General features: G+C 40.7%; 1 protein-coding gene across 8 annotated transcripts in view; it reads right to left on the reverse strand.

Moving 5' to 3' along the window:
* Window positions 1-26,159, reverse strand: part of AFF1 (ALF transcription elongation factor 1) — a 205,323-nt gene that overhangs the window by 92,321 nt on the left and 86,843 nt on the right. The gene's annotated exons all lie outside the window — the stretch shown is intronic.

A 26,159-nucleotide genomic window follows, 5' to 3' on the forward strand; every position in this document is an offset into this window, starting at 1 on the left:
GAACTTTAAAAAGGCTGTTTTCCTGGATCAGTATTTTATATTTTGGAAGATTAAAATCCAAAGGCTTATTTCATAATTAAAAGATTACCAGGCACCCAAAACAGCATTTACTTTATTCTCAGCCTACTCTACTGGAAGAATCTCGGCATGTAAACCTGAAAAGATAACTTTTATTTCTCATTTCAAATGTCAAGGATGGGAAAATCCAATTTTAGATGTCAGCTCTACCTACTGAAAAACTATAATCTGATTGCACTGTTTAAACCACATAAAAATGTATCCTAAATCATCAGCCCCGGCACCAAAGGGGTTAAAAATGCATCTACTGGCAAACAAATCACGAAGTTGGAAACCCAAAAGAGTGCAGTTTTAGAATGCAAACCAAAAGTGGGCTTACCTTAGGTCAGCAACTCGGGCCACGCCCTCCCAACCCCGACATGTGATATGTAAGAACAATGAAAATAAGAACTATTAAGACTTTTGTCCTCATAGACTTGCTTTAGAGTATCTACTGAATCTTTCCCCCCAACATTATTTGAATAAATCGGAAAATATTCAACTGTTTCTCCAAGGCTCTAATGTACCTTAGAAATTCTAGCCCTGATGTCAGACACCCTCCCCCACCCCTTTCCCGGCACCTAGGCCCTCTCAGGACTTCTCTGACTTCCTCTGACAAGAGCCTACTTACTGGTCTCCCTGCCTCCACATCTTGTCCCTCTAATTTAGCCTTCTCAAGGAGAGAAATCCGATCTAAGGCTCTGGTTCTCATGTCACCATCCATATTTTAAAATAACCAGCGTTCGATGGCTCTTTGCTACTGCAGAATAAACTCTGAACCCTTGCTTTGGCATTAAAATTCCCCCATAATCTAGCACAGACCTACCCTAGAAATTACCTTGCTGTCTCCCTGCAGGCCTACCATATGCATTCTACCTAACAGTCAGTCATGTCCATTCCCCAGACACACCCGGTAAAGGGCAGCCTCTTGCTCTAATCCACCCCCACCCCAGAACCCCCTTTTCCTGAAAGATAACCGTTCTTCCAGGACCAGTTTACCTACAAAATTCCCTCAAACCACCTCTGTATTTCAGTCACTCCAGACCACTCCCTGCTTCTCAGTGATATCCTGGACTTCGATGCTTTCACTCTAATGACACGAATTTCCTCTCCGTCTCTCTCAACCACATACTCCTTTACCCAATTTTCAGCTACCAGCGAAAATCGGGAGTGATTCCAATTTCACCCACTCTAAAGGCTTTCTCAAATCCACCTGACTTAATATACTGATTGGTTCTCTCCCCTTCTCTCCTTTCACCTTGAATGTCAAGCCCATCATAATAGAACCTCTCATATTTTTCTGCCTCCTGGTGCTCAAGCATGGTACTTTGCATAGAAGCTAAACATTAAATGTTTTTTAATTTAAAAATAGCCACTATGCTTACAGTATATTACTTGTAATTTTTAAGTTTAACTGAAAGACACGGCGTGCAAAAACAGTTTTTAAAAAATTATAATCATCTAAAAAATGAGTGTCTGCTATTTCCATAGCCCTTCAATCTACAGGTTGGGGGAAGCGGGAGGGCACAGGCAGGGGTGGGGGGTGGGGGGTGTGCAGGAGGCTAAGCTACCCTGTTGAATTCACCGGGATGTAGTAAAGAATTATCTGCTTAGATCAGCGTAGCAAAAACTTTTCCTAGATGATGGGTATCTTGATATCAGATTTTAAGAGAACAGCAAAGTGAACATTTATGTTAGTCAACATACTAAAAACACTGAGGAAAAACTAAAACAGAAACTGGCTTATGGAGTCTTCTTTAAGAAGTCTGAATCTCACACATTTCAGACAGACTTATTTCTGGTTGACAAGTAGCACAATGGACCTGTTGATCACTCAAGAATTCCTTTCAATTGTTTTATGATTTTGGTAATTTTTTTTTTAATTTATTTATTTTTGGCTGCATTGGGTCTTCGTTCTGCGCGCGGGCTTTCTCTAGTTGCGGGGAGCGGGGGCTACTCTTTTGTTGCTGTGTGCGGGCTTCTCATCGCGGTGGCTTCTCTCGTTGTGGAGTACGGGCTCTAGGTGCATGGGCTTCAGTAGTTGTCGCTCACAGGCTCTAGAGCGCAGGCTCAGTAGTTGTGGCGCACGGGCTTAGTTGCTCCGCGGCATGTCTGATCTTCGTGGACCAGGGCTCGAACACGCGTCCCCTGCATTGGCAGGTGGACTCTTAACCACTGCGCCACCAGGGAAGCCCCAATTTTGGTAATTCTTGTTGGCTCAAAACACACACACACACACAATGTGTACCATTAACATCCGACCATGGGAGCCAAAAAAGAGGGTTGATCAGGAAATAAATTTTTCCTTCAAACTTGCTTCACAGCCACTTTGTTTGCAGGGAGGGGTAGGGCATGCAACTGTCCTCTAAGCAACTTGAACTCCCAAGCTTCTCTTTTCCAAAGCTACCTGGTACAGACAGCCCACACAGGGTGCACATAGAAGGGGAAGCTGCTTTGCAAGGGTGTCTGCTCTGCTAGTCTCACCACAAAGGGAGTTCTCCCTTGTCTGTTTCTGCTGGTTATGTCAGTGGAGTTTCTATAGCTTGACTGCTTGTTGAATGTTCCTGGCCTATGGCTCTGCTTTAAGAGACAGAGCTCTGCCCACTTCTAAGTAATCGCTACCTTTGCCTCAGAAAGGGCACCCCAAATGGCAAAATTCTCAGTCCCAAACTGAAAAGCGAGCGTGTGTAACAGAGCACCTCAACTATCAGGCTGCTCGGGGTCCTTGCTTAATTTTCCTGTCAACTGCACATACATTTAAGAAAAGCTACAGTGGTTTTAAAATTACTGAAGTATTTCTAAATCGATCAGCTCAGCCTTATCTCAGCATCAGTTAGGCTTTAGCACACTTCTAGATTTTTATTCCAAAATAATCAAAGCTGCTACAAAAATAATGAGAAGAACCCAATTTTACAAAACTCCAAACACTGGCTTACTGCTTTGGGATTCAAAAATTGAGGCACAGGCCTCCTACCGGGAGGGAATTCTACTAAATTAAGGATTCTGCTTAATTAAAGGTCTGACTTCATTAGTTTAAAAAAAAAAAAAAAGTTTAAAAGCCACAGCCAGATTTCACTGGCAGACATATGTAATATTATACCAATTCTGAGATGAGCTTTGAGTGTATTTTTTTTCTTATTCACCATCACCCTTCAACTGAGAAACCCAAAAATAGTGAGGTGAGGAAAAGATATCACAAGTGTCACTGGTAGGATGAGTTTTATGAGGCCTAAACTTGGTGAGAGAAACTCACTCTCACCCACACTGTCTGCTGGGCAACTCCCTCCTGGGTCTCACTCACCAAGGCCCCTGGGCAGGGCAGAAGGCGGCAGAAGAAACAGGAAGTGACCAGTCCAAGCCCCAGGATGATGACATAGGGTAAGCTGTGAGCCCTCATTCTTCTAGGCTGTCTACCTTCTCCTTGCAACTAACAGGGTTTTGCCAGTCATACTGGGCAGCTTTCTGATTTATTTGGCTTTTACTTATTACTAAGTTTACAATGGCTTAAGGAATGGTTTCTTAAAGGATCAGGCAAATTTTTTCATGAGCATTTTCTTTTTCTTGGTTCCATTTTGAAATCAGGGGAAGTTTACATTTTAAAAACATTAACACAATTAGTAGCATGAGTAAACCATTGTTCAGCCTCTTACACACCACTGTTGTTTTTAAACCAAGGTGCAAGCAAGGAGGGGGCGGATGGAAGAATTTTAAATGAGGGGACTTTAGGAAGCAGTAAATGTCCTGCGTGATTCGTAAACTCTGTAATTACCTTTGAATAATTACAAGTTGACAACCACTTCTCTTAATTAAAGGTGGCAGTTTTTCCTCTGGTATGAAGGAAAAAAAGCATTCCTGCTCTCACAGGATAACCTCACCCCAACATCAGGCTTGTCAGACTTTGTCACTGTTCACAGAGAGTGAGTTACAGTTGACCCTCCATGTCTGGAGATGTGGAACTCACAGACTTGGAAGGACCATACTAGGCCATTTCATATGAGGGACTTGAACATCCACGGATTTTGATGTCAGCAGCAGTCCTGGAACCAGTCCCCTGCAGGTACCAAGGGACTACTGTACAAGTTCTCCTTCACTGATTTCTACATGGCTCTTTGCATTAGATAAGAGGTTCTCAAACTTCAGTGAGCATCGAAGCACCTGGAGGACTTGTTCAAACACAGATCATAGAGACCTGCCCCCAGGGTTTCTGATTCAATCTGATGTGGCACCTGATATTTGCATGTTAAACAAGTTTCTAGGTGGTTCTGAAGAGTAGAGAGAGCACAGTCTTTGGGGGCTGTATGGATCGCTTTAGGCTTACCAAGAAACAATAGCAATTATGAGAGCACCAGAGCCAAGGACGGCTCCCACTTAGCACCTGAGAATCAGTGAGGACAGCTTTAGGCAAATCACATCAGCTTCCTATTTAATATTCACAACTACCCTGTGAGAAGGAGATGATTAATCCCGTTTCCCAGGTGAAAAAAAATAAGGCTCAGTGATTAACTTGCTATTAAATGGTAGACCTGAAAATTCAAGTGCAAGCCGCCTGACACCAAAGCTTCCGTTCTGAGTCACAGTTCGGTGGCTAGTAAAGCTTTCAGGCTATATTAAATAGAGCAAACAAAGAAAGCATGCTAAAATGTGGTAATTTACAGTCACTCATAACTGCTCATAATCCCTTAGTCTCAAAGAGGTACACATCGACAATTCAGGTATTATCCCTGCCAGCGGAGCATCTCAGAGCCATAAAACACATGTTCCCTTAAATGTATCCATACAGGTCTGTCCCTGCCCATGGACCCAAAAGAGGGCCCTCTTAACGGGGGGGGGGAGCCATGATGGGGGGGAGGGGCATGACAGCATGAAGTTGCTCTTCAAATTATAAAAACTGTGCTACAATTCTTATGTTAGAGCCTTTTTTAAGTTTACAGATTTAAGGTCACTGACCCCAAAATAACCTCTGGATTCACAAGTCATCTCTAATGTGCTAAGGGGCTCTTCACGTTAATTTCTTTCAAGAACAGGCTATAAATAAACTTGCACTAAAGTAGCCATTATATGCCCGATACTGGGCTCCACTCCCATTAACTTCTGGCTGGCTGACCTAGGCCATGTTCCTAGGGCCTCAGTGCCAGCTTTCTGGTCAACCCAGGAGTCCCCACCTGGGGGCGGGGGGAGGGGTAGACAGGTCACATGGTGATGTGAAGCAGCTGGCTGCATTCAAAAACAAGTCCACGCGCTGACGTGCCCCCGCCCCGGGGAGGGGGGGGCGGGTGCAAAGTCAGACCACCCAGCAGACATCCATGAGTTCCACCAAAAGTGTGCAAAAATATTTTTAGATAGGGAATAACTTTACTTTGCAGTAGGCAGGTTCTTGCTTTTGGATCATATACTACTGTCCACCATCTGCAAGTTTCAACACCGATGCCTCAGAAAGATTTCTGCAAAATACATCAAACCACCTCCTCTACCACATTTTTTTTTTTTTTAATTAAGTGAACTAGAAAGACCGATGGGGGAAACCACAGGCTTCAATTTCCAGTGCCTGGTGAGAGAGAGCGGTGACATGTGAGACTCACGAGCCATTACTAAGGTGGGCTGTGCCACAGATGTTTTCACTGACAGAATTCCACCACTCTCCATCAGCAGCACGGGAGCCTGAACAAAGCTTGGAAAGCTAAAACCTGCCAGGGTGCGCTCGCTTTCAGAGAGGTGGTGAAACTCCTGAGGAATTCAGAGCTGCCCAGTCAGCCCCTGAATGCAGTCGTCTGGTCAACCCCATGCTGGGGCCTGTCAGGGCACATTTACTCCCACTTTTCAAATGCTTCTCCTTGGCGGTATGGGCCCATGCATTAGAACATTGAGATAAAATGAAGAAATCACAGCTCTGTAAGGATTAGTGAGAGTGATCCCCCCTTTTCTCTTTCCCCTGCACCAAAAAAGGAAAGAGCCTATGTGGAAGGAGGGGAAGGAAGGCCCAAGTTGGGCTTGGGATGCGGGGGGGCGTGCTGGCTCTGCTATCATCTGGCTATAAGCACCTTCCCCAGGCTGAGCCCAAGGGCCCTGCTGCTAATCTAGGTTAGTCATGCAGGATCCCCGAATGCCACCAGGCGCTTCCATGGCAACTCGGCCCACAGGGCAGGCTGTGCACAGCTGACTGCCCATTTATCACCCTTGACCGGTCACTTCGCACAGACCTTCCTCTGATGGATGTGACTGACTCAAGTTTAAAAGTTAAATTCTCTCTCGGAGGATAGAGTGCAATTTCTCCTGTGTATTTATTTTCATGGGCATGGAAGAGACATTTGGCGGGAAGGACAGGGTAAATCCTGAAATCGACAGGGTGCATTAATTCTGGAAAAGAACGAGTCTTTTCACTGTTTTAGCAGCACTATGCCGTTCTGGTTTGAACGTACAAAGGATAGATCAAAACATAAAACTCACAAGTCTGTTCACAAAAGATAGGCAACTCTGGATTAGAGAGTAGAGATATACGTCACAAAGTGACAGAGGCAAAAGGAGAGCAGGCTTGGGTGATTACTCGTCGTGCAAGTGACTTTTTTAGTTTGGAAGCCACCCCTGTTGACTTTTTAAGTCCATCTTCTGGCCTTTGTTTCTATGTCCTCTACTCCTACAATCCGGGGATCAGAGAACATTTTGCACATTGGCTTTATGAAAAAATGTCCAACTTTTTTTTGTCATTAAACCGTATCACTCATAAATGCATTTTAAAATGAGAAATCAAAGTGGCTCCATGTTTGAAGGCAGAAGAAATGTTGCTTCAAAGAATGGAAAATGTTTTCGTCTCCCACTCTGTGCACATGAAAGAATTCACAACCGGCTTTCTCATGATAAAAATCACTCAGCTAAATCTTTCAAGGATATCACCTTCATTACCTGCCCCACCACTTAACACACACAATAAATATAAAGAAAACATCAGAGACTTAATCCTAAAACAAAATCTGATAGGATATAAAAAATAAATACCAGCCAAAGCGAAATGACAAAACAGCAGTATGTCACAGTTGTTTTCCTGGAGGAGTTCCTAAAGGATCATCTCTAACAGCTCTCTCTGCTACTCACTTCTGCTTGCCACAAAATGCTCAGCCTCATTAAAATACCAGAAGAGTTGTGACTCCATTTTGCAAAATTCAATCAACCTTTAAGATACTTCATATACCTTAAAGGCATGCTATGAGTTTTAAATTGAAACAGCCTCTACCTGGGCAAGGTTGGGGGGAAAAAAGTGAGTCACTTCACTTTTAACGAGAGACATGCTAATTTACTTTTCAAAATGAATCTGCCAGGTCCTCTGCAGGCATGTTAATGTGGAGCAAAGGTCTGAAAGGATATACTTTACAAAAATCTATCAAGAAGGAGCACCAGATCAGGGTGGAGGGAGTAGGTGGTAGTTTGGTGGTTTAGGGAGTTTCTTGCTTTAAAATTCTGTTTTAATGTGCTTTTCACAAGGAAGTATTCATTCATTTGTGTAGTTAAATGTTCTAATTAAAACCAAAAGAAATAGCCTCATATCCATATAACAGTATCAAGATCAGGGGTAAAGAAATATTGGGGTGTTGCTCATTTTGGCAATAACTCTCATCAGAATCTCTGAAAATTGATTTCGGACCCTGAACTCAGTCTTAGATCGTTGCTAAATAATAACTATAGACCCACCTTCATAAAACTGCATTGAAGACTATGTTCCAAAGTTCAAACACTAGCAGCTGCTGTTTTTTAATTGGAGTAGTCTCACTATAACCCATTTTGTTCTTCTTAATAAATCACATAGGGAATTCCCTGGCAGTCCAGTGGTTAGGACTCCCCGCTTTCACTGCTGAGAGCCTGAGTTCAATCCCTGGTCGGGGAACTAAGATCCATCCCTCAAGCCTCGTGGCGAGGCCAAAAAATAAAAAAACAAAAATAATTTTTCTAATCATATAAATACATTTTGAGGGGCATTTTTTGCCCCTATATAGATGGAAAAGCACAAGAACTTGTCTTTTCACTACTTGGTCTTAGAGGGGGCACGGGGGAAATGGTGTGGGTGGGCATACACAGCCCCAACAAAAGTGGGATGAGGGGGAAGGAGACGAATGAGCTAATGCATTCCCATGTGCAGTACCCCAAGTCCCGTACCTTCCAAACACATTTTAAAAAACAGAAAACTAGTACTGACGGAGGAAGGCCATCATGCCAATGACACAATTACACAAACCACACCAGGGAGAAGAAATCACTCCCACTCTCAAAGATTTTGACAATGCATATAGCTGGCAGTTAATAAAATATGTGTTTTTAATGTTACTTGAAATGAAAACATCTTATTGTTACTGACAAATTCCAGAAAACTTAGTCTCTGAGAAGCGTTCCCTAAAATGCTGACAGTACTCACCTGCAGTTAACTGAAAGGACAAAGAAGTTACTCACCACAGTGGGAAACAGGATCACTAGAGATAAATCTGCCCCCTGACTAGTAATTTACATCTCCCCCTTTAGTTATAAAGACCCCTGATGATCAGAGCCACCTCGCCTCTGACGGCCTGCTGGTTGGCAGTGCCCATTTGGCACCCATCAGAAACACGGGTAGGAGCTGTTGGCTCTTCCTGCAAGTCTGGTCTGTACTAGGATCAACCAGAGCTCTGGCCTCATTCCCAGGCCATTCTTCTTGCACACTCAACTGACCATGAAGGACCACATCACATACCTATAAAATAATGAGGCTGGTGAAAGTCTGTATCATTACAGCCACAAATTAAAAGAATGCTGCGGTCACAAACTAGGAAAGAATGTAGACAAGCAAGCTTAAAGTTTTGTTTGCTTGTTTTAATGTTTGCCTCATTTAATTCATACTCAACTTTAAAAAAATGTTTGGGGCATTAAATCAATTAAGCATCCAAAATTCAAATGAAGTGTTTTGTGGGCTTCCTCACTTCTCCTCCTCCTGGGCTATTTGCTCCACAAAGCTGCCTCTTTCTAAAAATCATGAATCTGATCTTGTTATTCACCCATTTGATAAGCCTTCCGAGTGTCCTGCTGCCTACAGGATTAAAGCTGAGGGGTAGGTGTGCCAAGCAACCCTTCACCACCTGGCTTCCACTTACCCTTCAACCCTCATGGACACAAACCCTTTTCCGCCCACTCCCTCACCTCTCAACCCTCTGAATACAAGGAACTGGGAGAAAGCGCAACCCTCCTCTCTCTGCTAGTTCCCTGATGAACTCCTAAATTGACTTTCAAAGCCGTCCAAAACATCACTGCCTCTAGCCTCGACCTCCACTCTCACCTCCCATCTCCTGTTGTGAATGATTTCTTTCTCTGGGATACCTCTGTTCTTGCCAATCTGCCCATGTTTACATTTACAAAAACAAGATGAACTGTATACGTGCCTACAGATTTCCCTGGTTAGACTGTGAGCTCCTTAAGGGCAAGGTCTATTCCTGAGAGCTTAGCAAATAGTGATGCTTACTTAATACACGTCTTTGACTAAAACGATTATATTCTGGCATTACTCAATTGCAAACAATCCAGAATTCTGCAGAATTCTGCCAGTCTTATTTATTATTTGATGACAAAATATGATTCACTGTCTGATACCTAAAACCGATTTTACCAGACTGTTGTACCCATCAAATGACTCAAACCTAGAAGGAAGCTGACATCATTCTTTCCTAGGTCAGCCATGAAAGCTGCCTCAGCTAACGCCGCATGTTTATCAGTTAATGTTACAGATTTTATTCTTCAATTAGTCATAAAAGCATACTACACCAAAGGAAAAAAAAAAAAAGTTTGGGTAACATTTATAGCAAATACACATTTAATTTTAAATCAACAAGATTCAGAACAATATTAATAAGCTGTCTCTAGGAGTAAAACTTCAGCAACAAAACTCCCACAATGAAAAATCTCTCTGTGCTGCTATAAATGCATCGTGGGAAAAACAAAGAAAATACAAGAGCTAGAGAAATAATTTTAAAATGCAAATCAGATTATGTGGCTCCTTCCACTGCTGAAAGCCCCCTCTATAGGTTGCCCTTAGCATTCAAGACTAAAATCCAGAAGCCTGGCCTGGAAGGCTCCAGCCCCACTTCCTTTCAACTGCTACCTCCCAGATCTATTCCCCTCCTCATGCCCTTCCCTCAACTACTAGCCACACTGGCCTTTCCATGCCTGGAATAGATCGAGCTGTGCGTTGCTGATCCCTGTCTGGACACTCGGTCCTAGAGCTGAGGACAACATTGTCACTAATATCTCCGGTAATTATCAGCTCCTCATCCAGGTTCCACACCTAAATGGCCACTCTCCCTGCCCAGCAGGACCTCTCTAGCACTTCACCCTGCTTTGTCTCTTTTTATCAGTAAAATTGTCTTGTCTGTTCATTTATCTGTTTAACTATGTCTGGCGCCCCCCCCCCACCTCCATGAAGAATGTGCAGAAGGTCAGTCACCTTTTCTCGCCCGTGCCTCACTATGTACCCAGCTCTATCCCATTAAGCTAAATGAATATTGGCTGAATGGATGGAATTCTGCATACAGATGCAAAGACAGTAGTGGTTTCTTTCCTTTTTTTTAAAAGAAAATCATACAACTTGAAGTTAACAGAAGCATTTTCAAAAGACAGTCATTTTTTAAAAACTAGGCAGTTATGGACAGAATCCTCTAAATGACTAATACATCAAAATTTCAAGTACCATATAGAAAGCAAGAGAAAAACAAATCAGTTCCAAATTCATCTTGTGTCTGTCTCATGAGACTGCTAAAATGTCCCTAAAGGGATTTAAAAAAACAACTCTTCTCTCAAATTATTCAGGAGCAAGTTTTTTGTTGTTTTTGTTTGTTTTTTGTTCTTTTAAAGAAGAGACTAATTCTACAGTCATAAGAGATCAAACATACTAAGTGGATATTTTTTGTCACTTAGCAGCTTAAGCACCAGATAATTCCCAACACACACCAAATTAAACAAATTACATTCTATAGAACAGCTTGGAAAACTGTACAGGATTTACCATTCCAAAGGAAGAGTCCCTCCCAATGACTGAACTTCTAACACACATTCCAGAAAACCAATTGCACCACATACGATAAGAAGAACCGTTTGAAACTGGGCCAAAGTACCAAATACAGCTTCAGCCAGAACAAATGCTCAGCCTTTAGACTTGCTAACCAACAGCAAAAAGCAACAGGAAAAGGCTTACACTTGGAAAATGAAAGGAAAAGCAATGTCTGTGTATTGATAAGAACAGTGGGGAACAATGGGATAATAAGGAAACTGGCAAGATGCAATTTATTGCTCTAAAGAAGAAAATATTCAGAAACACTTATTCTTTAAATGGGTACACAGAGATCCAATACATTTTTTGGTTACTGAACAAACCCCCCAAAATTGTAGGGCTCTTCCTCCATCCATTTAAGGAAGCTCATTCCATAAAAGGAGAGGATATCTGAAAACTAAATTTAACGATTCTCCATTCCCCAATCAACACACGACTGTAAGTAGTAGAAATCACTGCCAATTATATTTTAAACCTAGTTAAACAGACTGCTGTGGATACACATATGAAGAGAGAAACTTTCTAAGACTGAAAAAGTTTCCAGGCTCTAACAATCACATGGAATAAAGCCACATGGATAGTTAATCTTACTTGCATATTACACAAAACAGACGATGAAAATGTAATGTAAGAAAATGTCCTATACGTGTTTTTACAGAACCATCGGCACTTTTTTTTCCCTTTACCTCTTGACTTACAGTTCTCTCTTCTTTTGGTTAACTGCACATGCCACACTTGTTTTCACAGAAAGAAAGCTTAATGTCATAAAAACTAGAGGCAGTCTCATTATCTATTCCATTTCATTCCACAGACATTTCAAGTAGGAAGAACAGGGAGATTATTATAGGAGAAGAAAGCTGGAAACATGTATTGGTATTTTATATGGCAACAAGCAACAATGACATGTTTCTAAATATTCTCATTTTCATCCTAACCCCAGCTCACCTCCTACCACCCACTATAATTGGCATCGCCTTAAAGCTAAACAGTAAGTCATTGTTTTTCTGGAGAAGTCTCCCTTCATTTTGACCTCTGCTAAGCAGTGTTATGAGCCTTCCAACGCTTGTCAGGATTCTCTCGGCTGGATTTTGGCCCAGCCAGGAACATTTATACGCAGACTAGATCATCTTTTCCCCATCAGTGCCAACAGGCAGCTCACTTGCATAAAACAAAGGGTACTTACCAAACTTAATAAAGCATCCCTCCACCTTCTTCAATGCTAGTAAATGAGAATCTGAGGGCTCAATTATTTAAAAAAGAAAAGAAGTACACTTCAGGATTTTGAGAGATTATGTCCTTTATAATGCTTTAACATTTTCATTTTTAACTCTCTCTTTGAAAAGCCGAGGCTAATATATCCATTGTAAGGAAATGATAAGCAAACATTCAAAATTACCAATACACTGATAACATATTAAACAAGGCCTCTGATTATAAAATATTTCCTTCAAACAAAATTGCATTTAAAATATTATTTATGCCACTTAAAGTTATTTAAGAGCACTAATGCACTTATCTATCTATGGTTTTCGGTAGCCCGACTCAAGATCTTAATCCTCACAGAACGGTAACAGAAGACCTATTTGTTTCCAGTAAATATTGATTTTTATGTGCTAGACCTAGGGACAAAAGAATTAAGGAGGCCACAATCTAGCGGGAGAAATACAAAAGCGGGGAACCACTAAGAGTGATTGTAGAGGTTGGTTACAAGCGCTAAAGAATAGGGGAGAAAAACACCAAGTCTAAATGGAGGGGCCTTAGATGATTTAATTAAGAGCAGTGACATCTGAGCTTGAAGGATGAGCAGAAGTCTGGAAGAGGAGATGGGACCCCCATACCCCCGTTGAGAAAGGGATCACTGGCCATGGGGTGTTTGCACACATCTCACCTCGTTCCCCAACGCCAAATTTCTCATGCCAAATTTCTCATAGGAAGGGTCCAAAGAACTCTGGGTTATTTGTGGGGATGACAGCTTTTTGCAGTCATCCTCTCCACTGGGCTGGCCTAGGCCTCAATGATCTTTCTTCTGGCAACAATCCCCTCATACGGCCTGTGGGCTTTCCTCGGCCTGAAACAATGATCTCAAATAGGGTGCACCCCAAAAACTGTCAATTTTAGGCAATGAACAGAGCAGGGATGTCAAAGTTTAGAATGCAAATGGACTCAACTGTGGCCACAGATGATCACAAAAGCAAAACTGATCACTCCTCCCACACCCTCTTTCCTCCTCGCCGCCCCAAAGAGCACTGTCCCAGCACCCACAAGGTACCAGCCCCCGTTACAAAGCCTTGCTGCGCAGAATCTGGCCTGACTTCTTAATTCAAATGATTTTACACTCTTTTCAAGACCTCTAATGTATCATTCTGTTTACTGAGCCAGCAGTCACAACCCCAGGACTGAAAAAGTTCAGTAGTAAATTTAAAAGAAACATTTAATTGAACATCCCCACCCCAAACTGTTCCTTAGTTTCCTGACATGATTAGCCCAGAAATTTCAGAGTGGCGAGTAAAATTAAAGGAAAACAAGGCTACCAATGGCAAAGGGGGGGAGGGATTTTTTTTTAACATTCCTATTTGACATAACATTAACCAATGCTTTAATCCCAACTTATAAACGTACACTGAATAAAGTTAGCCGAAACCAAAAGAATGGACTAGACTAGGGGTCGGCAAACTATGGCCTGTGGGCCAAATCTGGCCCAGCTGCCTGTTTTTGTAAACATTTATTGGAACGCTGCCCATTTTTGTACATATTGTCTATAGCTGCTGCAGTCCTGGAACAGCAGAGGTGAGGAGCTGCAAAGTTGAGTAGCAGCAGCAAAAAATGCATGAGCAGTAAAGCCTAAAATGTTTGCCATCTGCCCCTTCACAGACAAGGTTTGTCAACCCCTGAATTATTAAACAAGAAAAACAAAGGATGAATTTTTAAGTTCATTTTGGAGTGTTTCATTTAAAGGATTACTTCTGAAATAATTTCTTCTGGAATATACAAGTCTTTCAGTAACACCAAATTTCTCTCTCACCAGCTTACTTGCCTAGAGGGGAAAGATGGAAAATCTCCACTTTTATCTCTTAATTATCTAATTTTAATGCCTTACTCCCTTATTCCAAAAGATTAGCATAATGTAGTGTGTGGTGAGAAGCGTCCCAAGGGGGCAGCCTGCAGATTCCAGTGCCACTCACTCTACGATGTTACCCACTATCTCCAGGGCTCAGCTTCCCCATCTCCAATACCTTGCCTGGACTAACAGTCAACAGCCTCAAAAGGGTGGCAAAACTGAATGTGTTGGTGGAAGTTCGGGAGCTGTACCAGGCATAAAAACCATGCCAGTCACTGGTTCCAGCTGCATCTTCAATGGAATAATGGCCTTCACACTACAATTCTTTAATTTTAGGATGAAATAAATGGAAAAGGACAGGATGTGAGAGAGATGGCAGAGCAGAAGAAAACATTAGGAGAAGCTCTGGGATTAAAAACTCCCAAGGCACAGTGAGTCCAGCCAACTTCCCTGAGCTATCTACTCCAGCAGGCGGGTGTGGTTTTTGGAAAATATGAAGAATTAAGCCAGTGGCTGCTATTAAAGGTCAGAACTTACTGTTCCTCAAATGTCCTGGTTCTTTAGAAGTCTGGTGGGAGACTGCATGACTAGATTTGAGTACCTTTATTTAAATAAAAGGACATCTGTTAGGTTGACAGCCCTGATGAAATTAAACTGAGATCTTCAAATGAAGGTAGAGTGAACATCTTGTTTGATGTCTTATTCCTTTGAATTTAAAACCTCTTAGGGGATCTCCCACTAATTAAGGCTGCTACACCCACTCTGCCCTCAGGCGGATGTTGCTTCCCGTACAACTCCGGGCCAATCATAGATTGAACTATTCCCTTACAATGAAATAGCTGAAAAATGATGGGAACATTCACATTAGACTTTACCAAAAGCTGGAGGATAACAGAACAGAAATAAGCAGGTAACATGCAACCAGATCATTTGATTGACAAATTACAACTTGTCTCACTTCAGCTTGGGGTCCCTGGTTATCTGTAGATCCGCTGCCAGGGAAGATATGCCATCACCCCCAGACTTCTCTCATCCTGCCCAAGAGGGAGGCTCTGAGAGCCCGGGGGTCCACCCATGAAGGATGAGGGACACATCAACTAAGTCCACCTCTTTCAGGAGAGCCCCTGCCTCGCTACCGGTGACTTCCACAGCATAACCCTGGAAGAACACAACCCAATCATCCTAGCATTCCTCTAACAAGTGCATGTTTTGTTTTTTTTTTTTCGTTTTTTTTGGCCGTACTGCACAGCTTACAGGATCTTAGTTCCCTGACCAAGGATTGAACCTGGGCCCTTGGCAAGGAAAGCACGGCCCACTGGACCACCAGGAAATTCCCAAACACACTCTTAAAGTAGCAGGGGGTAGTTTAGTTACACTCTTTCACAGGCATTTTACTGTTACCCAAAACTAGGGACGTCTAAAGGAATGGACACGGTCTTTACTCCTCACAAAGTGTCTTCACTTGCGGGGAGGGCTAATGCCACAAAAAAAAGTATTTTTAATAATTTTGGAGTCAGACTAAATGTTCAAAGCACTCTGTAAAGAAAGATTTGCTTATTTTTAGGAAAGCAGTCACCATATGCCTAGTCACAAACACAGAAGAAATTTTAGTTTGTAACAATCATGGGAAAAGTCATTTTTAAAACAATACTCAATATATCTTAGAAGGGTCGAAAATCCCAGAAACTCAGTAAAGCAATCCAAGAGAATTCTTAGTAAGAGAAACCTAGGTAAAGAAAAACGTACCTTATCCAAAGGTTTTGGTCTGAGACCTCAAGAAACTACCTAAATAATCTACAAAATGAGATATTATCAAGGACATACAACTCATGTTATAATTAAAAAAACAAAACAAAACAGGAATGACACCCTGAAAGAAGGAAAAATAAAACAAAAATGTGTCTATTTACTCATCTTCTAATCATCTTCCCACATTCACACCAAAAAATAACCCTAAGACTAGTTCTGTAACTTAATAGGGGTTTGGGTTACACAGATGTATGCATTGTCAAAACACAGAAGTCCACTTAAGATTTGTACATTTTGTGGCATGTAAATTTTATGGCAGAAGGGAAAAAAGAAAACCCTGTATATAAATACTTAACTTTAGTTAATGACATACAAGCTGAAGTATTTAGGAGAAAGTACACTGATATCTGCAACTGACATAAAAAGCACAAAAGACAAGATTACTGGATGGATACAGCAAGGAAGAGATGAACAGACATATGGTAACGCAAGTATAGTAAAGTGTTAATAATATAATCTGGGGATGAGGCTTTTTCCTGTGGAATTCTTTCAACTTTTCTATTTGAAAATGTTCCTATTACAATATTAAGGAAAACCACCACAAGAATAAATTAGTAAATATGGTAGGATCTGAAAGGCTGCCACATGCTGGGAGCTCCCACATCTTTCATCAGACACATTCAGAGAATTCTGGTGCAATCTGAAGTTTTCTCAGAAAGGAATACCTGGGAAGCATATGGTCATCTATCAAATAGCACGGTGGACTTTGCAAGGAAAGGAACTAAAGAGTGATCTGAACTTGTGAGACACAGATTGCATTTGCTGTGAGCGGAATTGAAACAGCTTGAGTGTCTGCGTGCATGCTGCATGAGTGCTATCTGTGCAAGCACGCTGAGCAAAACCTTACCTCACTGCTTCAAAATCGTTCTCTGGCTTCTGCTTTTTGCTCTACTGAGAAACTACAAGTGATCCAGCAGAGATACACACACACACATTTGTAGGAGTGAGTTTCGGGCTCCCATCTGCAAAGCTTTCAGGTCAATCTCCCTAGCAACCACCGAGAAGACAATTCACCTTTCCCGCCTCCCTCCTCCAATCTTCAACTTTTAAAAAAATTGTTGCTGTTCCCTATTTGCGAACTAGGTTGTTTGTGAGGTTTTGGAAAATTAATCTTCTTTGATTCCTGTCCTATTTCTTCATGTACTGATTTAGTGCCTATAAAGGAAAGACCAGAATCACATTTCCTTCTTTATATTTCAGAGTGTTTTTCTTGCAAGTCCTTCCCTACAAAATTACCAGGCCAGAAAGCTTTGGGCTTTAAGGAGGGCCTGATTCTATGGTTTTATTTTCCCTAGTTTGAGTTACATCTGATATATAAACTACAAAAGGCCCAGATTTTAGAAACGCATTTGACACAAGTAAATCTGTAATATAATAGGTGGTTACCTTATACCTACCAATCTCCCTTTCTGTATATTTTTTCCCTCGAACTAGTTCAAAATGCTACTGCAATCAACCTCGTCCCTGCCAGATATATTGAGGCTCAAGTCACTCAGAATTTTTTCCTTGCTCCTTTAAAAGGCGCACCTTAGTTCTCTGTTAACTCACCCTCGGCACCTCTGACCCCTCTACCACCTTCCGCTACAGCAACCAGACTCAAGGTCTCCAAATGGAGACTGCTGTTTGTCAGTCTCCTACCATGGCTTCGCTGAATTTGGGGGAAGGCAGAGAGGACGCTGAGCAATACAGGACAGGACAGAACTCTCTGGTTACTGGCATACTAAGCTGGTTAAGAGCATGGTCTCTAGAGTTAGTGAAGGTTCAAACTGGGCTCTGCCACTTCCTAGCTGTGATCGTTTGGGCAAGTCATTTAATCTCTCTGAGTCTCAGTTACATCAGCCATTAAAAGGGGTGGTGCTAATGATAGTACCAATTCCCTAAGATTAACATGAGGATTAAGTGAGCTAATGACTGCTAAAGTGCACAGTAAACAGAGAGCACTCAACTGGGTAAGAAAGAAGCCTGAAAATGTCCCTCAGATGTACCTCCAGCCCTAAAAAGAATACTGTGCTCTTTATCCATCCACTCGGGATCGATACTTCCCTAATTCGCAACTTGTATCCATCCAAGCCCTTGCCTGTGCCATGCCCCCTCTGCTTCAACAAATCCTTTCCTCACCACACTCAGAAGTGTTTCTTCCATTTTCTGAATTTCTATGAGAAGTCTGACCACTTCTCCCTTTTCTACAGGGCAGTGTAATCCACACGGTACCTAGCAGTGTCTTGCGTACTATGCCCCAAACATGGCCGAATAACTCACATTTGGGGCCAGCACCGACTGAGCTGGAGTCTGATGACAATGCACAGGTGCTCGCTGAAGCACAAATATCCCCAGGCCTAGAACCAGGGGGGCCCTGCAGAGAAGGGGTCCTCAACCATGGCACTACGGACACTCTAAGCCAAATCATTCTTCATTGTGGGGACTGTCCTGTGCCCTGTAGGAAGTGTAACGGGACCACCTGCCTCTATCTTAGACGATGGTAGCACACCTTCCTCCCTGCTGTGACCATCAAATATACCAGAAATGCCAAATATCCCTGGGGGCGGGGGTGGGAAAATACCCTCGATACCCTCCTCCTCCTTTCCCTTCCTCCCCCACGTTGAGAGCCACTACAGTGGAGAATGAGAAATATTCCCAAGTCACTGTTATTTTCTACTGAGAAAGCAGACTGAAAACAAACATGGAGATCTTTCTTAATAGCTACATTTGTGAAAGGGACCTTTGGGACTCTGTTGTGACTAGCTATGGTCAACCGCATAAGTCACAAACTCTAAGCTCTAGTTTCCTCTTCTTTAAGATGGAAATAATTGTACCAAAGGTTTAGGGCTGTTGTAAGAATTCAATTACCTAATGCATACAATTACCTTAGCCCAGTGCCTGGCACATAGTTAAGTATTCAATAACTGTGAGCTATTATTAATAAATACATACAGCTGGAGTCCAAGAACTGGGCAAAGCAACACAGGCATTGGTCTCCCTACCCCCATGCTTTCTATGCTCCTCCCACTCTTCTCTTACCCAAGGAGAAAGCAAAATAATTCAATATTAAACACAATACGATGGTTTCTAGAGCTGGCAGCATATAGAGCAGGTAAGAGAACAGCAGAAAAAAAGGAGAATCCAAGGATGGTATGAGAAGTGTGGTGTCCTGCAGCAGAGGCAAAGGGGTGCATGCATTTCATACTAAAAAGAGGCAGAAGGATGTCTGCTTTGTCCCACAATGAGTTTCTTATATGGAAGCAGCATCCTGGAGGAGGATACGGGGTAAAAAGGATTTCACATCTTTTATCCACAAAGGTTCCATCCATACATATCTCCCCTTCCAAACACTACAGGAGTTCCCTGAATTACAAATACCCCACAACTTCAAATAGTTGCATTCTCTCCCTCATTCTCCATGTGGCGACCAAGTTGTGGCGAAAGGTACTTCCCAGTGCTGGGCATTAGTAAAGACTGACCTCACATTTCTTCTGCACATTTCTTCACCCTGAGAGGAATTTTACACATACCGTGTTTCCCTATTCTCCCTCCCTTTTTCTGTTTCACAGTCACAGTTGAGTTAAAAGACAGACAGACATACACATACAATCATATTCCACTTTCTCCATCCTTCCTTTGTTTATTAGTAAACCAAGGAACATTCACCATATGGATAAGTGTATGAGGATAAGACAATTAAATGAAAAGTCTAGAGTAGATTAGTAGAGGCTGTGTGTCAAGCTGTCACTTGCTGTGTAACCTGGGTCAGTCAGTTAATCTCCACAAGCCTCAGTTTCTTCATCCGTGCAATAGGAGTGATAATCTCTGTCATACAGATTCAGGGATATCAAATATGCAAAGTTCCTGGCTCAGGGCTCAGAATATAATGGAATGCTCAATAAATGACTGTTATTATCATACACTGAAACTATACATAAAGCCTCTGTCCTTCAAAGTGTCCAAGTTTACCAACAGAAATACTCCCAAAATAATTCATTTTTTTCCACATTCTCCTCCTATTAAACCTAAAGATGCCCTACACCACTCCTCCCTCCTGCCAAAACAAAAAACTAACTTGAGTATAGGATAAACCATCTTATTCAAGCATGGTTTGTATGCTTTGTTTCATCAATTGCACTGTTTTCCATTATTGCTCCAAATTTTTGACATTTTGGTACCATAAGTGAAGAAACATTCTGGGTGCAGCCTGGGGGCTTAACCTTCATCACATGATTTTCATTGCTGCTTCTGCTGCTTTCTGTGTTCCAAACCCATTTTGGGGAGAAAAGCGGTAATTAGGAAACTATCTACGCTTTTAAAAATTCCCAACACCTACTGAAATAACCACCCACTCTTACCAGCTCAACTATGAAAACACAATGGGAAAAAAAATCATTTTTGAATTAAATCAGAAATGTTTTCCTCATTTCCTTATTTACAAGTAAATAAGTAATTTCAGTGACTCTTGCTGTCCTACAGTTTGGGCACAATTTTTAAAGGAATTCTATAAAAATATAAGTATCTGAATTTTCTATCCCTGATAATTTAAACAAATTTGATTGAGATTTACAAAGTTGAGGCAATTGTCAAAAATCTCTTTACTTTCTTGTTGATTTTATTTTTTTTTATTTTTGGGGGGACAGGCCACGCCACATGGCATGCAGGATCTTAGTTTCCCCGACCAGAGATCGAACCCATGCCCCCTGCAGTGGAAGTGCAGACTCCTAACCACTGAACCGCCAGAGAACTCCTAATTTTCTTGTTGATCTTAAAATGATACTAATAGGAAAAAAAAAAAAACAGCAATTTTTCAAACTAATATTTAAAAGCATGACTAGAAATAATGATTTCAGTCTGCATATATGATTCCAACTTCTCCTACTGAGACAATGTTTGGGTTCTGTATGAACATGCATGAACACTATCTGCAAGTGTGAATAGAAAAGAAAAAATCCTACAAGGGGTCTTCAATTATTATGAGTTTGTGACCTACACTAGCTCTTCAACTATGACAGTCTTATAAGTAAATATGAACGAGTGAGGTTCATAACTATGGTATTCAGTGTGGTTTCCATAACCAGAACCATGAACAGGCTGCAATATCTATTAAACCCAAGTGGCAGTGTGTTAATATCTCCATGACTACCCTGGCTTCTATAGCACAACGTATAAAATAACACCTTGCTTTAGTCAATATGCACTGGGCTATTTTCAGCTTTTAAAAAATGTATTCTTAGCATAGCGTTTCTAAGCATAAAAGATCTGAAAGTCTTATCTGTTCCTTTTCAAATTTAAGAGATAATGAGAATCTCAAAAAATCACAACAGCCTAAAGTAATCCCAACCTCATCTTCTTTTCCCCGTACATTGACTAAATCACTTATCAAATGTATACAAAGAATAGTTCAACTATGTGAAAACATTTAATGTATAAAGAAAAAAGCTGAAAAGGAACAAAAAGAACATCTTTAGTCAAGTTGTTGAGATTTAAGGAAGATATTTCTCTTTCGTCTTAATTACAATTAACTTTAATAAATTGCTGCTTTTATTTTACTGAACTACAAAAAGATTTTTAAAGAGCCTAAATTATATCTTTTATGGTCAAGGAAAAGCAAACGACCAAAAAGTCTGCTAGAAAGTGAGATACTATGCACAGCAATACAGAGACTGCAAAATGCTGTTTCTGCCCAAAGCCAGATGTGAATCACCTACAAAAATACAATTCCAGTTAGAGTTATATTAATAATACATTCATTCATGACAAGAGCAAATGTACATTTTCACTTCTTTCTGGAGAAACTGAGGCAAACAGGATTTCCCAAATGTCCCCAACATAAATGAGTGGTGTCTGTCTGGTGATTCAGGAGTCCCTGGCACTGGGACTTACCCTTTTCCATTCCATGAAAATCTAAAAAAAACAGAGATCCTGTTTAAAACTTTAATACTTCTGAAAAACAGGATGAGGTTTTTATAAGTTTGTTAGGAAGTCATCCTATTAAAAGCCACCAGTTTTTGACAAAATACTCAGGCTGATCTTGAAAAATGTACATGAGAAAATATCCATGAAAATTCTGAAAGCACGAAGGGTAAAGAAGGGAGATTAGCTCTTTCACATATTAAGACATATTATAAAGTTACAATCATTGAGTCTGATGGTGGTTCTTGAACAGAGAACAAAATGTTTAGTTTGGGGGCAGGCTGGGAGGGAGGCTGGACCATCCCTCCCACTCCTTAAACCAAAATAATATCCATGTGGATGAAAGATGTATCTTTTATTTTTTAAAAAAATGTCACCAAGACTCAAAGAAAACTGGAAGTATACATAAGAAACTAATGCCTTCAAGGGGAGCGATCTAAAACGAAGATGTAACAATTCTGAATATCTACACACCAAAAGCATTGCAACCACATTTGTAAAGCAAAAACTTCAGAAGATACTAGGAGATGTAGAAATTCTCTAATTGTATGAGACCTTTATTCATCTCCCAGTCCATGGCAGAATAAATGGACAAAGAATATAGAAATAATGTAAAATAGGTCTAATGTACAAACCCACGTTTAACCCTGGACCCTGAAAATAAAGAATACACCTTCTTTTCACATGTTCACAGTACAGTCATAAAATTACCATATATCATGCCACAAAAGGTATAGAACTAAATACATCTATTTGAAAATAACTATAAAACAGAGGTACAAAAGAGATAAGGTGATAAAGAGCACAGGATCCTTGAAGCAACTCTCTATAATCAAATAAAGCCGTGATGCATGCAGAGGATAAGAACTTTCAGTTCCTCTAGTAGTTTGTTGTGATCACATTTTTTTTCTTTTAAGAAGCCACAGAATCCCTTGAGAAAAAGGTACTTAAAACCATCTGCTACTTCCTAAAATATCCAAAGTAGAACATTATTTTCTATTTCTATATATACTAAAAGAACACCACCTTCTACTATATTTTCATGTTTACTTATCTTCAATGAGAAGTTCATTCCCGGGCTTTGCTTAAACCTCTTAACATATATAAGTTATTTCTTCAAGATCTGTTTTTGGCAGAGATGGAGGCCATCTTTCACCTCACTCCCCACAACAGCCTTTCACATGTATAAAAAGATGCTTTGTAGATTAACCTTTTAAAATAGCCAGGCTTAAAAACCCTCCGCAACAGTCTAAATCTTCATTCCCTTATGACTGTCCTCACTGAGCTAGGACTTCTCTAATTCTATCACATCCTTTATTTGATGGTTTCCAAACTAAGGAAAATGTCCTCTCAAATTTCTTTCCCACATGTTTAATTTGTTTATATTTATGCACCAATTAAAGCAAACTTTTAGAAAACATAGTCTCTATTTTTAAAGTTCAAGTTACGTTGTTATGGAACTCACTTTGCCTCCATGAAAATTAAAAAAAATTTTTTTTAAATAGGGCTGAGTTTTGGTATAATTCACAAAAACAATTAAAATTTTATTTTAAGAAACTGCCACATAATGGCTATTTCCTAAAACCATACTGACCCTGTTTAAAAATGCCATCCTTCCTACCAATATCACTTATTACATTCTGAAAGGACAATTAAATCTAACTTGTCATGATCTGCGTTTTCTCCATTTCAGGTTAACTTCCTCGAAGGTCCTCATGGCGCACGTGAAAACAAGTTCCCCACACTCCCTTATTCTCCGCCCCGGCCCGGTTGGGTTTTTGTCATAGTACCTAACACAGTCTGCCGTTGTTTTGCTGCCAGCTTGTTTGCTGGTTTTCTGTCTCCCTGCGGGGAGGGAGACCCCGGATCTGTCTGAAGCAGCTCAGAGCCCTGCACACGCTGCGGCTGGCTCTGAGCGAGCAGGGAGGCTCCATCGATACAGGATACAGAGAATCAATATTAAAAGCACTGTCCAGGCATGTGAATTGGTCACAGGCATAAAGCTATTCATACTGATACATAATCTTTAAGTAGGTAAAAATTAATACTCAGAAGCAGTGAATTCTGATAACATGTCCTCCAAAGCAGAAGACACACTGGGCAGACTCATTCAAGGCAGCTGTGCAGTGGACAATGAACCAGGGCCTCACAGCCTTTTTTTAAAAAACAGAATAGCAGTGGAGTGCTGAAAAGATGATCCGCTATCACTACCATCACACATGCACATACAGATAACTTCACCGCATTTCATGAAATATTTCTGTTTGTAAAATAGATGTATCTTTTCCTGAAGGTTGGAGCACACCACCAACTGAGGGCACGTGGTCACCACCTTCCCCTGGCAGGACCCAAGTTTCAATGATAATTTCCAGAAGCTTCATTTAGATAATGTATCTTTGCATGTGAGGCTGTAGTGAATGAAAACAGCTAATTTCTGCCTGAATGTTTTTATTATAAAGTATATTGAAGTTAACAACTTCTAGGACCATTCTGCAGTTATGAAATAAAGGAGTTATATTTAATAATATATTTGTGACATTTGAGTTGTGGGTTGGAAGTTTCTTTTGCGATTTTGACAACAGCATGCTGGTACTTTAAATTTGGTATTCTTTAAACATTCCTTGATAAGTTTCTTCATCAAAAAGCCCAATCAAATTTAAAAATACCAAAAGGGATTTTCTTTATAGGAAAAAAGAGTTGTGTTTTTAAGACATATATAAATTTAAAACATTTTCTAAATCACATCTCAGAACCACTACTTTCACAGCCCAACTGACTATGAGAATAGTACATAAGTCACAAGAAATTGAATGAATTAGATCGGTTTAAACATGGGCTATGGGTGAGCATATATTTTGGAAAACAGTTTGGTGGTTTCTCAAAGGGTTAAGTACAAAACTGTCATAAGACCCAGCAATTCCACTCGTAGTGTACCTAACCAAGAAAAAGAAAAACACAGTCTACACAAAGACCTGCATGCAAATGTTCAGAGCAGCATTATTCAAATACCCCCCCCCAAAAGGCAAAACACTGGAAAAAACCGGTCTATCTATCCAGACAACAGAATTAATTACTCAGCAATTAAAAGGACAGAGCTACTGACACATGCTATGCCACAGATGAACTTCAAAAAATTATGTGAGTGAAAAAAGCCAGATGCAAGAAACTACAAGATTCCGTGTACATGAAACACCCACAAAAGGCAAATTTACACCCAAAAAGTAGATTAATGGTTGGATGGGGCAATGAGGGATCTTACTGGGAGGATAAAATGTTCTAAAATTGATTAATGGTGATGGTTGCATCAGTAAAGTAACTAAAAATCACTGAACTGTATACTTGAAATGGTCAACTTTTAAGATATGTAAAATATACCTCAAAGTTGTAAAGAAAAGAAAAAACGAAAAAAGAAAACAAAGCAAACAAAAAAAGCTGGGCTGGGAAGAAGCGTAAAATGACAAGTACCATGGGAGATAAAAGATCTGGTGAACATGCCCCCTCTCCCTTTGCAAAAAGAAAAAAAAAAAGTAATTTACCAAGCTACCAAAAGACCAAAAGTGGTGAAGCTTCTACTCTGCTATTTAAAATAATGGATAGGGCTTCCCTGGTGGCGCAGTGGTTGAGAATCTGCCTGCCAATGCAGGGGACACGGGTTCGAGCCCTGGTCTGGGAAGATCCCACATGCCACGGAGCAACTGGGCCCGTGAGCCACAATTACTGAGCCTGCGCGTCTGGAGCCTGTGCTCCGCAACGAGAGGCCACGACGGTGAGAGGCCCGCGCACCGCGATGAAGAGTGGCCCCCACTTGCCGCAACTAGAGAAAGCCCTCGCACAGAAACGAAGACTCAACACAGTCATAAATAAATAAATAAATAAATAAATAAACGTGAATTTCTTTAAAAAAAAAAAATAATAGTAATGGATAATACCAATACCTTAGGGGTTTCACCACAGAATTACGGGTGAACTTAGATAGAAACCAAGTTTTATTCTAGGCTTATCATGAGAACTGTCAAGATTTTAAAAGCCTACAAATTAAACTCAAATGAAGTAAATCTAATGATTTTCACTTTATCCTTAGAAAAATATGACTGTTAAAATGAGAAAAATACGAAGATGTTTGTAAGAAAATGCCCCTGTCATGAGGGTTAAAACAAAACCCCTACACAATTAGCAATATGATAGAAATGATCATATTCAATCTTTTATAACTTGCCATCTAGGGCTTTTTGTCTTCTGGGCATAGTTCTGATTTAAAAACAAAAACTAATTGGTTTACTCTGAATT

The sequence above is a fragment of the Balaenoptera ricei genome, chromosome 5 (genome assembly GCF_028023285.1).
Source record: "Balaenoptera ricei isolate mBalRic1 chromosome 5, mBalRic1.hap2, whole genome shotgun sequence".
NCBI classification, from domain to species: Eukaryota; Metazoa; Chordata; class Mammalia; order Artiodactyla; family Balaenopteridae; genus Balaenoptera; species Balaenoptera ricei.